Source organism: Lissotriton helveticus, chromosome 8, assembly GCF_964261635.1.
Source record: "Lissotriton helveticus chromosome 8, aLisHel1.1, whole genome shotgun sequence".
In the NCBI taxonomy this organism is placed as follows: Eukaryota; Metazoa; Chordata; class Amphibia; order Caudata; family Salamandridae; genus Lissotriton; species Lissotriton helveticus.
Window position 1 is genome coordinate 81489864 of NC_136069.1, and position 14298 is coordinate 81504161.

Sequence of the window (14298 nt, forward strand, 5' to 3'; positions counted from 1 at the left end):
GTTTTATGGCCTAAGATATGGTGAAGTCTGGAATTTGAGGCCCACTGCAGGACGAGCTGTATGCAGGTGCGAGGGTCCTAATCAGCTCGAATGAAAGGGACTTTGTTCAGTGGCGCCTTGCGCAGGCCTGTAGGAGTTTCCAGGAATTTCAGGGGGTATCAGCGCACTGAAGAAGAAGCCTGGGAACCAAGGTCAACTTTAACGAGGGTCTTCAAGAGTACCATCATGGAGTTTGCCGCGGAAAGATGTACCACGTGAGGGGCGTCCCAAGGGGCGTTTCTATTGGAAATGTGATTTGGTATTAGGGAAAGTGACCCGGCAGGAGAGCAGAGCAGATGATTTTGGGAGCCTAAGGAAGCGGATGGGTAGGCAGATAGGCTGATCAGGAGAGACCCATTATCAGAGAAGAGACAAAGAGAAGTGCGTGATCTTCTTAGGAAATCACCACGGCTGACACCTAGAGGGTTAAGATCTTGCTAAGTAGGGATGTCATTTAGTGTAGAGTAGGGACAGACTAACCTTAATATTCTTTTCTGTAATGACTTTGAGGTTGCAACTTGTATCCATTTTAGCAACCCTGATGGTATTCGAACTTGTACTTATTATTTTGTTCTTCAGACTCAGACTATTCAAGAAGTTCATGTTCATAGTGATACCGATATACCTTTTGAATCTCATTTTGAGAAGTTTGTATCTTCAGTTATCTTTGACTTTATATTAAATCTTTAAAACTTAATTTTGGTCAGTGGTCATTTAGAGTGGTGTAAGTTCTTAAATTGATTCTTTATTGTGAGATTACCTTTTACTCAAGACAGGTACCAACGATTCAGTCGACAGGAAATGGGATTTGGTAAGATAATTAGTAACCAGTAATCCCGCGTTAGCAGTTGTGTTGAGGTATGTAGCATGTGTCTTTGCACGGACCCCTGATTCGGTTCTAGAGTGCTAAAGTCCGTGCCCTACTGACTGTGGGCAGTTGATGGTGAGGGGTTGGAGCGGGCATGTCTGGTGGTGCTGTATCATTGTACCATTAAACTTCATTTTTACTGCAATCGACTACGGAGCATCTTTGACAGGAGTGTAGTCTCTAGCCACTAGTTCAACGAGCGACACTGGGAGCCAAATTACTTAGGTAAATTTTGAGGTGGTGAAATATTGGGTTTCAGATTATTGGGGTTGGGCTTCCACAAAACTGTCATTTCCTAATCAATCTCAATGACTTCAGGTATTACCGAATATTATTGAAAAAGTTCACTGTACATTGACCCAAAAGATAGGAACTGCCACATGGCTGGGATCAGTGAACAGGTACACTATTAGAGGGAGAAACACGTATGAGACAGCCAACTCATCAATACTTTCTGTTCAAGGTTTTGTATTACATCTCAAAACGAGCTTCCTTTCGGAAAAGAGGTACTAGTAGAACCGACAATAAAAACACCATAGAGGTGCGAGAAAATCATACATGCAAATAGGCCCGATTCAGACGGGAGACTTCCGTTTTCCGTAGCCAAAAATGGCTTTATTTTGTCTGTCTCCCGCCTAAAATTGCCTCTGCTTCAATAAAAGTGAACGAAGAAAATAGTCTCCCGTTTATTTTTATTTTTCAAACTCCCACTGATCTCTTCTAAACTGTTGTCATGTATGCAACAATACAAAATATATTCACACAGGTATTGCTAACTGTACATACGAATTTAAAAACAAGTGTAGGTTGATATTCTGAAACAAAATGCCAGTCTCTGTTGTCGCTGTCACCTGTATAGGTCGCCGTTTCTTCGTGAGCCTCTAGGGACAGATTTACTGCTGCGTCACATGACAGTTGGCTTTATGCTGTGACGTCACAGCCTCGTCTGCGCCGCCTAATAACGGAGTCCCAGTTGTCTAGGTAACGAGGGCGGAAGAGACGTCACAGTCTCGTCTGTGCTTCCTAATAACGGAGTCTCGGTTGCCTGGGTAACGAGGACGGAAGTGACGTGCAGCTTACGGCCGGCTGTTGGAGCTGGATGAGGGTGGCGGCGGGTTTGAAGCAGCGAGAGGCGGCTGTGCAGTCCCAGTGCGGGCTGCCTTGAGAGCCGTGGCCGGCTCCGACCTCAGCTGGTGAGGAGAGGCAGGTGGGCTGCGGGGATAGTAGGCCGTGACAGGAGGGACTTCCCACCTATCCTGTCTGATAATGCTGCCCCCGAATCCAAGTGAATGCGGTGCTGTCCTTGGACCAGCACCTCACATTCCCTGACTCAGGGGCACTTACCTATGTGATTCTTAGAGTTTATCCATTTGTATCTCTTCCTTGAGTGACTTTACAACTTGTACATTTGCAATTTTCTGTTTGTACCTCTATCTTGTGTGACTTTACAACTTGTACACATGCAATTTTTTTCTGTTTGTATCTTTTATGTAACTCTCATGTAATCCTAAGTCCTTATGTATCGCAACTGGTTCTTTTGTAAAGCGCTCTGACACCTTCGGGTAATGTTCGCGCTATAGAAAATCGCATTAAAATAATAAATAAAAAACAGCAGGCGCAAACCGACGAGCAACACACTTCCTGTATCACAACAGCTCCCTACATCACACAATTGTGTCATTGTAATGTCCCCGTTCAGACCTGGGTCTTTTCTCACCCTCACACCTTTGTGTTAGTATCTTAACTTGCTGTCCACCCCGATAGATGTGAATCGTCAATCGCTCAACTAAACAGCATTTGTAAAGTGCAACATTGTCACCCCTAGGGGATCTTTGCACTGTGTCTCCGTCGAAGTAACACGTCTTGAGTCTCTTTCTGAAGTCTGCCAGCGAAGGGGCTGTACGAAGCTGGAGGGGAAGGCTGTTCCAGGTCTTGGCACCGGTGTAGGAGGGACCGCAGCTGCGTCGTGTACAGGGTGTGTGTGCAAGGGCGAGTGAAGAGTAGTGCAGGTGTCTAGCAGGTTGGTGGAAGTTCAGTCGGTGGTTGAGGTAGGTAGGTCCTGTGTCATGGAGGGCTTTGTAGGCGTGCGTGAGGATTTTTAACTAGCATCTTTTTTGGATGGGGATCCAGTGGAGGTCTCTCAGGTTGGGTGGCGATGTGCGTTCATTTGGGGACATCCAGGATGAGTCTGGCTGCAGCGTTCTGTATGGTGTGGGGTTTTCTGACGTACTGGGTGGAGTTGCTGGCCATGGTGTTGTAGAAGTTGGTTTTGACTTTGGAGGGGTCCTCTGTGAGTCAGAAATGTGCTTCCTTAAAGATTGCCATTGCTTAGTACGTACAAAGTGGCATGTTTTCTTACACCCATTCTAGTTCCCCTATTCCGGGTTTAACCGGATCGTTGGTCCAATTCCATTTTTGAAAAACATTTACCACTGGACAAGGTCCTACATTTTACATATCTAATGTTGCAGTCTGATGCACCAGATTCCAATACGCAAACCTCTCGTGAAGGTGATCGCAATGTTAAGTCTTTACTGTAAGAGTTGAAATTATAAATATGCTATTTAAATATGCACCTAATGTGTAATAAAATAGCACGTGGCATTTGGCACCATGCCTGTTTTTCTAGAATGTTCAACAAATGAATGATTGCATCGTTGCTTGACACTATGTATCTAGTATCACTTTAACAGCTTCTTTTTGATATAATGCTTTATCAGGGCTGGACTGAGAACCAAACCCGCCCTGGCAAAGTGCTCGGCTGCCCCCCCCGGGGGAGGTTTGAGCTCTTTGCCGGGGCCGGTTTACGGCCGATTTTGTTACAGGGCCGATTTTGCAGCTATGCTGCAAAAACGGCCCTGTAAGAAAAACGGCCCCCAGGGCCCAAAACCGTCCCCCACCCTTGCGGCGCACCGGGGGATTGCCCGGTGCCCGCAATGGCCAGTCCGGGTCTGTGCTTTATGCCACACTTTTTCAGTTTTTAAGCCCTTTGGTGTTATTACCAAATTGCATGGGTGGAAGGAGAAATAGAGGTAGTTGTGGCAACTAATTGATATGTAAATTTGAGCTAAAACCAAGAAGCGGGTTGCAAAAACGCTGCAAAAACGGCCCTGTAAGAAAAACGGCCCTCAGGGCCCAAAACCGCCCCCCACCCTTGCGGCGCAACGGGAGATTGCCCGGTGCCCGCAATGGCCAGTCCGGGTCTGTGCTTTATGCCACACTTTTTCAGTTTTTAAGCCCTTTGGTGTTATTACCAAATTGCATGGGTGGAAGGAGAAATAGAGGTAGTTGTGGCAACTAATTGATATGTAAATTTGAGCTAAAACCAAGAAGCGGGTTGGCTTGAACCAAAGAGTTGAATTGCGAGTTGCGCAATGAAAAGACCAATAATTTCAGTAACAACATCAGTCTATTTTAACTAAGTGGCAAGCAATGTCTTGAAGAACTATTTAAAATGTGAACGCTTTATGATCCTGGTAGCTGTTGTAATCTGATGGACATTTGCTCAGGTTAAAGGAATGGACCTTAATTTGTTTATTTATAGCACTATATGTTAACATTACAGTGAGTAATGTTTATTAAAATTAATCATTTCTGAACAAGAACTAACCATTCTGGAAAAATATCCTTCCTTGCATACTCTAACTATGATGGCAAGATATCATTCAGTGTGTGTTGTGCAGTATTGCATGGTAGCATTTATATAGCGCTTACTAGCCCTATTGTGCTGAATGAAGTGCTTGTCCTATATGGGTAGCATGTTACACTGTTTAGCACATATTTTTTATTTTTGTTTGCAGAGTTTTATATAGCGCGAACTAGACCCGAACCTAATCAGGTATCAGAGCGCTTTACATAGCACCAGTTACGTTACATGAGGACGGACACACATTCATTTTAGGCACGGGGAGATTAAGTGATTGGCCCAGAATCACAGGAGGTTTTAGGCGTCGTTACCGAGACTCGAACCCAGATCCCCAGGTCCGAGGTCGAGCTACCTAGCCGTTAGGCCAACTCCTCTCATTTTTTGTTGTTGTTTTTAAAAAAAAATGTTTTAAAGACCTTTATTGTCCATCATGTACAGTACACAGCATTCAGCTTACAACCCAGCCGGGCCAGCTGCAAGTAATGAATATTGTAACAAGTGTGGGAAAGGAACACAGCTTTGTGGCCGACAACCCTGGGGTTCGGCAGCGTATATCAAAGTGTCATTACAGCGTACAATCATATAAGCATGCAATGTGATGAAAGTGAAGGTCTATGGGGTTTTTCTCATTTTATGTGCGAACTCAGAGTTACAGCGTTAGGTTGGCACTCATCGGCGTCTGCAGTTGAGGCAAAGTCTATGATGACACTCGTGTATCGTTAGGAAGGGTATCAGATGAGTTCGACCTTCAGCCGGGTATTGTGTTTCAGAAATGAGGGATGAGGCCGCTCAGCGTCCAAGTGTGTTGGTGAGCGTGTATCTACTTAGTTCGCCCACCTTGACGAGAGTGACTGATGTATGTGTTGTTACTCAGGTGAAACGACTAGGTCATAACTGCCATTCCCAAAGACCTCATAGTTCATGAAATGCAATACTCTATCTGCAAGGGCTTGGTCTAAAAGGAAATAAGACCAAAGTATCAACAAACCATAAAACCGTAACACAGGTAATACATGGGATAGGTAGGGGTGGATGGGGGTAGAGATAGCCATGTGCTCGGATAGGGAAATGTGGTGTTAGTGTGTCAGTCGCGGTCTAGTGAGTGGGGAGGTAGGAGACCTAGGGAGGGCAGTTATCTCGTATGGCAAGTGTGCAAAAAGAGGGGGGGGAGCTTCACCATAAGGGTTCGTCGGGCGTAGCGTTTCAACGCTATGTGGGAAGCGTTCAGTAATCGGATCTATTGTTACAGCAGTGTACGCGGGGACGTGGGTGTGGGAGGGGCAAGACACCCGCTATTGTTAGACGTTCAAGCAGGTGATACACGGTGTGCAAGGCATGGTGGTTGGGTATGTAGTAATCGGTGCATTGTGCGTGACTCAGAGTAGCCATTTCAGGGTGGGGAAGGGGGGGCAGCATGCAGTTCTTCATGTGATCCCTGTTCCACACATTTCTGCTGGAAGGAGTGTAGGATGTCATCCCAGTGTTGTGCGATGGGAAATTTCCTGAGCCCCGCCGTCTCTTCTCGCCTTAGGACAGTGCTCTCTGCCCGCGCCCAATTCACCAGTGATAGGCTCCAGTGCCGGATGTGGGGGGGTGTTGCAGCCTTCCACCGCTTGGTGAGCAGTCTCTTGGCCGTGATTAGTCCGAGATCCCAGTAACGGGCCTGGACTTTGTTTAGTCGTGTACGTTTATACAATCCCAGTATGCAGGCCTCCCATGTTTTTGGAACGTGTTCCTTGGTGCAATGTCGAAGTAACGTAGTCACCTCATCCCAATACTGCTGGAGGGCAGGACATAGCCAAAGCATGTGGAGGAGATCTGCTCCCAATAGTGAACAGCGACCGCAGGCAGTATCAGTGACTGAAAAATATCTGTTTATCTTGTCCGGGGTGAGATATGTGCGATGCAGTATGTAAAATTGTATGATTTTGAAGCGAGGGTTGCGGGGGATGTTCACTGGACCAGCCAGGATCATAGCCCACTCTTTGTCCGTCCAGTCCCTCTCCCTGTCTGTCGCCCACTTCTCCCGTAATTGCACTGTTGTGGGATGAGTATGGAGTAGGAGTGCCTGTGCTAGCCAATGGATTATGTGTGTGCCATTGCTCATGATATGACGGTATTGCATAGAGTGATGTGTGGGTAGTTCACCAGCCATGTCCCCCCAAGCGGCAGTCAGTGTATGGATGAGGGATGCATGTAATAGGAACTGTCCAGCCGGAAGGGATGTGTCTCTCACGAGATCCGCGAAGGGTAGGAGGGCGCCGTCAGAGTATAAGTCTCCCAGTGTTTCCACCCCCGCGGTGGTCCAGCTGTCCAGCTTCACAGCCGTCCGTGTCCCCGCCGCGGTCGGGGTGCTCAGTAGTGGTAGTATCAGGGCATATGGTACTGTCGCCCGGGTCAGACGCAAGCAACGGAGGAAGCATCTGCGCGCCACCGCGAGCAGTAGTTGCTGTGGTCGGGGAGTCCGGGTCAGTGGATGGAACAACACGTGAATCTGCAACAGGGGCCAGACAGCGGTGTCTGTGGCTGTGTCTTCCAGGTTCTTGCCACCTAGCCCACCTGACACCCACTGCATTTGCGCCGCTAGATAATATAGCTCCATGTTGGGAACAGCTAGTCCGCCCGTTTCAGTAGGCATATAGAGTTTCGTCAACGCAACTCGTGGCCGGCCTTTATTCCAAATCAGGTCACGTTTCAGGACTTCGAGGTCCCGAAACACCCGAGTAGGGACATAGGATAGGATATTTGCAAAGTAGTACAGCAGCCTCGGTAGGACTATCATCTTTGTTAGGGCTATGCGGCTAGGAACGTTCAGCGGTAGTGTCTTCCAGAACACAGCCTGTGCTCGGGTGGACGCGATCGCTCTCATCAGGTTCCCCTCCAAGATATCCGTAGGGTCTCGGTAGATGTGTATCCCAAGGTACCTGAACGTCACAGGGTACCACTGTAAGCGCTCGCCCCCGATGCGTATCTCGCTCTCGGGAACGTTTGGGTTAAAGGAGTAGGCCCCTGATTTGGCCCAGTTCACCTTCAAACCCGACACCTCCTCGAAAGTGCTGAAGATGTCAGTCAGGGACGCCGGAACATTACTCAGGTCGTTGACATACAACAGGAGGTCGTCAGAGTACAGTGACACCACATGCAGTCCATCCGCCATCGGTATACACCAACCCGCCCCTTGGGATCGGAGTTTCGCAGCCAGGGGTTCCGCAGCTAAGGAGAACAATAAGGGCGATAGGGGGCAGCCTTGTCTGGTGCCTCTCCTCACATAAATAGGGTCAGAGAGCAGCGCTCCAGTACGGACCCGGACTGTGGGTCTGCGGTACAAGAGCCCAACCATAGTTTGGTAGTCGTCCCCCAGTTCGAATTTGTCCATGACCGCTCGCAGGTAAGGCCATTCTACCGAATCAAACGCCTTCTCTAGATCTAGTACAAGGCACCAGGCTTGTGGCCACTGTCGTGTGGCGTATTCTTGTAAGCGGAATAGGCGGCGAATGTTGTGGGACGTGTGTCGCGTCGGTACAAACCCGTTTTGGTCCTGATGCACCAGCGCGGGAACCATAGGGGCTAGCCTGCGAGCAAGTGCGGAGGCGAGGATTTTGTAATCTGTGTTGAGGAGTGCTAAAGGGTGGTAGGATCCCATCCGTTTGCTGTCCCTGCCAGGTTTGAGCAGAGATACGAGCGTGGCCTCATTAAGTGTCGGGGGCAAGGAGAAGTCCTCTGTAGCCGCAGAGTACATCCTTACCAGGTGGGGGATTAGGATGTCCGAGGTGGCCTCATAGAATTCAGCTGGCAAGCCATCCGGTCCCGGAGACTTGCCATTCGAGAGGTTAAAGATGGCATCTCGAAGCTCCTCAGAGTCCAGTGGTGCTCCGAGGTCATTCTGCTGTGCCGCTGTTAGTTGTATGGTAGAGAGATAGTCAGTCATGGTATTCAGTGGGACACGCAGTCGGGAACAGTACAGTTCCGAATAATGACCCGTGAACGCCTCGTGTATTTGGCGTTGGGAATAAAGTAATCTGCCGTCCTCCGCCTGTATTGCCGTTACAGGGGTCGAGCGATCCTCCCGCGCGATCAGCCAGTTTAATAGTTTACCAGGTCTATCACCCTGTCTGTGGACCCGGGCGGAATGTGCCGCAAAGTTGACATTACGCAAGCGGTCTAGCAGGCGGTCATGTTCCGCCTTGACCTCCGTCAGCCGAGCGACCACATCCCTCCCCTCAGCACGCTCAAGGTCCAGTTTTTCGGTCTCTAGTCGCGTCAGGTCCTGCTCTAGCTGTCGTCGTATGTGCCCCTGTGTTCCCAAGCAGAGTCCCCGGGTCACAACCTAAAAGCATCCCATTCAGTTTGGGGAGAGGACGCCGTACCAGTGTTGAGGTCAAAGTATTGAGCCGTCTGTGTGAGTAGGGAATCTCGGAAGGTCGCGTCTAGTAAGAGGTCCGGTTGGAGACGCCAGGTGGGGACAGGAGGGTGTGGGTCGTCCCAGGCGATGACCAGCGTGTGTGGATTATGATCAGAGTGAGTGCGGCCCATATATTGTGAGTCACGAACCAATGGAAGAAGATCGGTGGAGACCATGTATCTGTCTAAGCGCACATGTAACGCGTGCGCACCTGACCAGTAAGAATATGTTCGTGTTGTGGGGTTGCGTGCCCTCCATGCGTCATGGAGGTCCCATTGCTGGACCCAGTTGAGGAGGGCTTTCGTGGTGACGTGTGCTTGTGCATTGGCCGGGGGTGCAGTAGATCTGTCTAGGTGCACATCTAGGACGCAATTGTAGTCGCCTCCGAAGATCCACGGGAGCCCATGCCAGGACGCCAATGTCGTGGAGAGGCTCTCAAAGAAGCTGCCCTGGTCAGTGTTTGAGGAATACAAGGAGGCAAGCACCACAGGGTGTTCATCGAGCCTGCCTCGGGCCATCACATATCTACCCTCCGAATCTATCTGTGTGTCCATGACTGCCCATGGGGTGCCCGGCCGTATCCATATAAGTGTCCCATGAGCATCGGAGGAGTACTCCGTGGCGTATATTTGCCCGCGCAGGGAAAGGCTGCAGGGAAGACCCAGCTAATTATCGCCCATTAGCTTGCTGGACTCGACGCAAAAGGTAGCGGGGAAAGCGGTATTGGGCAGGATTTTGCAGTGGGTGGATGAAAATCAGATTTTGTCTGATTTTCAAGCAGGGTTTATAACGGGGACAGGCACCATCGAGCAGACATTCCGCCTTTTATTGCTTTATTGGAAAGTAGTGGTGCTAGGAGGGGGCAGTTTATATTTAGTCTTTATAGACTTAAGAACAGCCTTCGACCTGGTCCCACGTGCATTATTGTGGAAGGTCCTCGATGGGCTAGGTCTACCTCCCTACCTGCTGGCCTTGCTTATAAAATTTCATGACAGTAATTTTGCCCAAATCAGATGGGGTGCCCAGGGAGAAAAAACACCGCGTATCCCAGTAGACAGGGGCGTCCGCCAGGGGTGTGTGCTTGCCCCCACTCTGTTTTCTCTCTACGTCAACGGAGTGGTGGAGCACCTCCTCCAACATCCAGCAGATGCACCATCCCTGGCTGGAAAGAAAATCCCGACGCTCCTGTTTGCGGATGACACCCTTCTGATTTCGAAATCACCTGTGGGTATACAGTCATTACTCTCCAGTTTCAAGGCCTTTTGTGACACCAGGGGATTGGCCATAAACATCGGTAAGACCAAATTTCTTGTCCTCAACCCCCCCAACAAATCTGTTAAACCCCCCGCTCTAGACTCTGTTACATTAGAAAGAGTCAAAGAATTTGACTATCTGGGCATACGTCTTAGCGATAGTATGAGTTGGAAGGCACACCACCAAAAAGTGTTTCTGACCCACAAGAGGGTTGTTGGTGCTCTGCTCCAAGAACAGCGTGCTTCCTCTACGAAACCTATTGGGGCACTTCTTGATATTTACAGGGGAAGGGTTGTGAGTGCAGCACTGTACGGCGCAGAACTTTGGGGCACACAGAGAGTGGACACTTTGGCCCACTTAGAAAATAAATTTCATAAAGATCTGATGAGGCTACCCCATAGCACTCCCACAATTCCCCTTTTGCTCGTCGCAGGCACCCGCCCAATCTGTGAGCAAGCCAAACTACGCCCTCTTTTATTATGGTCCAGAATTTGGAATGTCCCCGAACTCCACAGCTATGCAGATGCCCTAAAAGATCTATTGGCTCTACCAGGTTGGCATAAGGTCACCTGGCTTAGGGAGATCAAGAGGCTTCTGCACAAACTGGGCCTAGGTGCCGCGTGGGAAAATAAAACGGCACCTCCAAAACAAGTACTGAAGAAGGCCTATTGGTCATGGGTGGACAATGAGAGAGTAGGCAAAATAAATCATCCCAAATCTGTTGCCAATTTCTTGACAGTTAAAGAAAACCCCTATAGGGAACCCTATTTGGATCTGATCCATAGTTCACACGACAGAGCATTATATTTTAAATTTAGGGTCGGGGTATTACCCTTATGCCAGTTTACCTCTACTTGGAAACCACCCCTGCAAACTGTACCCTACTGCCCATTCTGTGAGCTAAAAGTTGAATCTGTTGCCCATTTGCTGTTTGAGTGTAGAGCCTATGTGGCCCCTAGACGGAGGTGGCTGAAGCCTCTTTGTAGGAGCCTGGGAACTCGCTCACATTTGGAAGCTATAAGAATACTGCTTTCAGATGCTAGACCCTTTTTTGCCATTTGTTTGGCAAAATTCCTAGGTTGGGCCTGGCGCATAAGAACTGCGAAACAACTGACGATCCAATAATGTGCTCCCTTTTATTTTGTCTATTTAATGCTTTTTTTGTGCAAACGATGAGATGCTTTTCTTTTTATAATAATGAAATGTAAGTTGCTTTATTTAGATTACTGTTAAACTGTTTTTATGCTATGATCTGCTTTTATGATATGTTTTTATATCGAAATAAAGCTTATATACAATACAATATTTGCCCGCGCCATCTGCGGCGCAGTGCGTGTATCTCAGGTTTGTTTAAGTGTGATTCCTGTAGCAACGCTACATGAAATTTGTGGCGCCGTAAATAAGAATAGATTTGGTAACGTCTCAACGGTGTGTGCATGCCTCTTACATTCCACGTGCATATCCTGATCTTAGCCATACTCACTATCATGGCAAGAAATACCCGCTTCACCCGCCACCCATCCCTCAGGCGGGTGCCTCCACGAGACTCCCGGTCCTCTCCTCCCACCCATATCAGACACCAATATCAGCACAGAAATAAAGAGTACGAGCAATTCTCAGAGGTTGGGGGTGGGAAAAAGAACAGGGCGTGCAAACAGTGCTAAACAGTAATAGATACCAAAAGGTCGGCCACGCAACATGTCGCCGTCCAAACACACCAAAGAGGTAATAGAACAATATTCAAGTCTATGGGGTAACGTGTGCTAGTTACAGTTCTGGCAGGTTACCAGTTCAAATCAAGAAAGGGGGTCGTTGGCCCTTCCCCGGGCCATATGTCATTTACGCCATGTAGCCAGAGTCAATGGTCAGGAAAGCAGTGCCTTCTGTTGTGGGGTCGCTTGTTTGACCAACCACGCACCGGGGAGAGGAGTAGGTTCCATTTCCCAGGGCCCCGGGTTAGAAAGGTCCCCAAGCGATGTGGGCGGCTGGAATAGGGGAGGGGAGAAAGAAGCATTGCAGTATGGCCCCGCCACCTCATCACCCTCTCAGTGTCCATATGTCTGTGTGGGTACTCACTGCGCCAAGGTCCCGCTCTCCGTCTCCAGGGCAGCAGGGAGTGTCTCAGGCAATGGCTCATAGGCCCAGCATCTCAGTAGCTGTCTGGTCTCCGGTACCAGCCCTGCCGCCCCGGCAGAGTCTATGAAGTTTGCATGCGTGGTTTCAATGGAGCATGTCAGCCGTTTGCGGCGTAACATCCGGTAGATCTATGGACAGTTGAGAGTCCGGTATCCCGTAGATAGCTTCATCATCGCTCGGGACCATCCGCGGGCTAGTGACGTGGTTGACGTCCGAAGTCGGTGAGGCGCTCAGTTGGAAGACTCTTTGGAGTGCATCCCGTTGCTCTTGGATCATTTGGCCCGTCGGCGGGGAGTGACGCGTCGATTCCGTCGGTCCCTGTTCCTGCGGCGGCGTCGTGGCCCACGGGCCCGAGGTCTCATCTCCGAGCTCTGTGGCTGTCTGGGAGCCGTGTCCGTGCCGCTGTCAAGCCATTCGCTCACCTCTTCAGGAGTGTTAAAGAAGCAGGACTTGTCGCGTGCTACTACTCTTAGTTTTGCAGGAAAGAGTAGGGAATATTTAAGGCCTGCCGAGCGTAGACGCCGCTTTACATCCAATAAGTCGTGTCTCTGACGTTGCACTTGAATGGTGTAGTCCGGGAAGAACATCACGGTAGCATTGTCAATGCGAACTTCCCCTAGCCGTCTAGTTTCTCGCAGTATAGAGTCTCTGTCCCGATAGTTCAGGACCTTGAATAGTAGCGGTCTCGGGTTAGAGCCGGTGGCGCGAGGTCTCGTGGGTACGCGATGCGCCCGTTCCACCACAAAATGGGGCGATAGTGTGTCTTCAGGCAGCATATCTCTCAGCCAGTCCTCCACTCGTTGAGCAGGACGGTTGCCCTCCCATTTTTCCGGGACCCCCACGAGCCTGATGTTGTTGCGTCTCGCCCTCCCTTCCGCATCCTCAGCGCGGTCCTCTAGGAACTCCACTCTATTCAGGAGGTCCTGAACTTGTGTATCAGTTTGTGTGACTTTGGGGCTAAGCTCCGCTACCGTGCCCTCCAGCGTTTTGGTCCGGTCGGCCAGTTTCCTATGATCGTCTCGTAGGTGGGTGAGATCCATGGCCACACTGTCTATTTTGGATTCTAAGGATGTCCTGGTCAGTTGGAGCGATTGTTTCATTCGCTCCATGGCGGCGAGCACGCTGTCCAACCTCGCGGTTACTTGATCAGCAGCCATATTGTGTAGCGACTTATCGGTTTTTCCCTTCGGTGGGGCCCCTCCGGTTCCAGTGCGAGTTCTCACCCCCCCGGACATGTGCAAGGCGACCCGACCAGCAGTGTAGACCAATGTAGCCGGGGGATGGGGCGGTTACTGGCGCACGGCCTCGGCAGCGCCCGCGGCCCGCAGCGTGTCGTCGCCTGCGACGGTTGTCGCGGATGTGGTTAGCCGGTCCCTCGTGTGCTCCTCATGTCCGTTCTGGGGGTAGGCTTGTGTGGTGGTGTTTCGGAGCAGGTGTCTGACTACAGTGCCGAGGGGGTCGTGCTTACCGCCGACAGCCGACCGCGCGGCAGCAGGACGTCTTGTGGTCGTGAGAGCCCTAGTCCTCCCCTGGACAGGCGGGGTGGGCCGAAAGTCGCCGTGCACTTGCCGGTGAGTCTGTAAGCGTTGAAGCGCAGTCTCAATGCATTTCCATGTGTTGTAGTGGAGTCAGGACCATGTGGTGGTGGGCGTCGGTGTCGCAGGGGCTCTCAATGAGTGTGTGGCCCTCTCCTCCACACTGGGCCAAGAGCCTCCGCCCCGCGCCTCCTGTGTCCCCGATGTGGTCGGATGTTCGGTGGGGGCGCTGTCCGTCAGCCGCCACCAGGGCCCTGCCTGCCTGCCAATTCTCAGGGAGCCCAGAGGAGGGGAGTCCGCAGTGCTCAGAGCCGGGTATTGCCTCTTCCAGCAGGGCGCGTCTCTCAATGGGCGAGGGACGTCGTTAGGGCCTCCGCGCCACTACGCGTAGGTTATGGTGTTGAGTTCAGGCCCTTGG

The 14298-nt window shown here is 50.3% G+C and overlaps 1 protein-coding gene across 7 annotated transcripts in view; it reads left to right on the forward strand.

Annotated features, from left to right (window-relative positions):
• Window positions 1-1963: 1963 nt before the first annotated feature.
• Window positions 1964-14298, forward strand: part of SPICE1 (spindle and centriole associated protein 1) — a 591766-nt gene continuing 579431 nt past the window's right edge. For 4 of the 7 annotated variants that reach the window (XR_013599733.1, XM_078656677.1, XM_078656679.1 and 1 more), the window contains exon 1: window positions 1964-2100. The gene's annotated coding sequence lies outside the window, so the exon portion shown is untranslated. Of the gene's footprint in view, window positions 2115-14298 lie in introns of all 7 variants that reach the window. The other 3 variants (XM_078656678.1, XM_078656680.1, XM_078656681.1) reach the window with 2 other exon arrangements.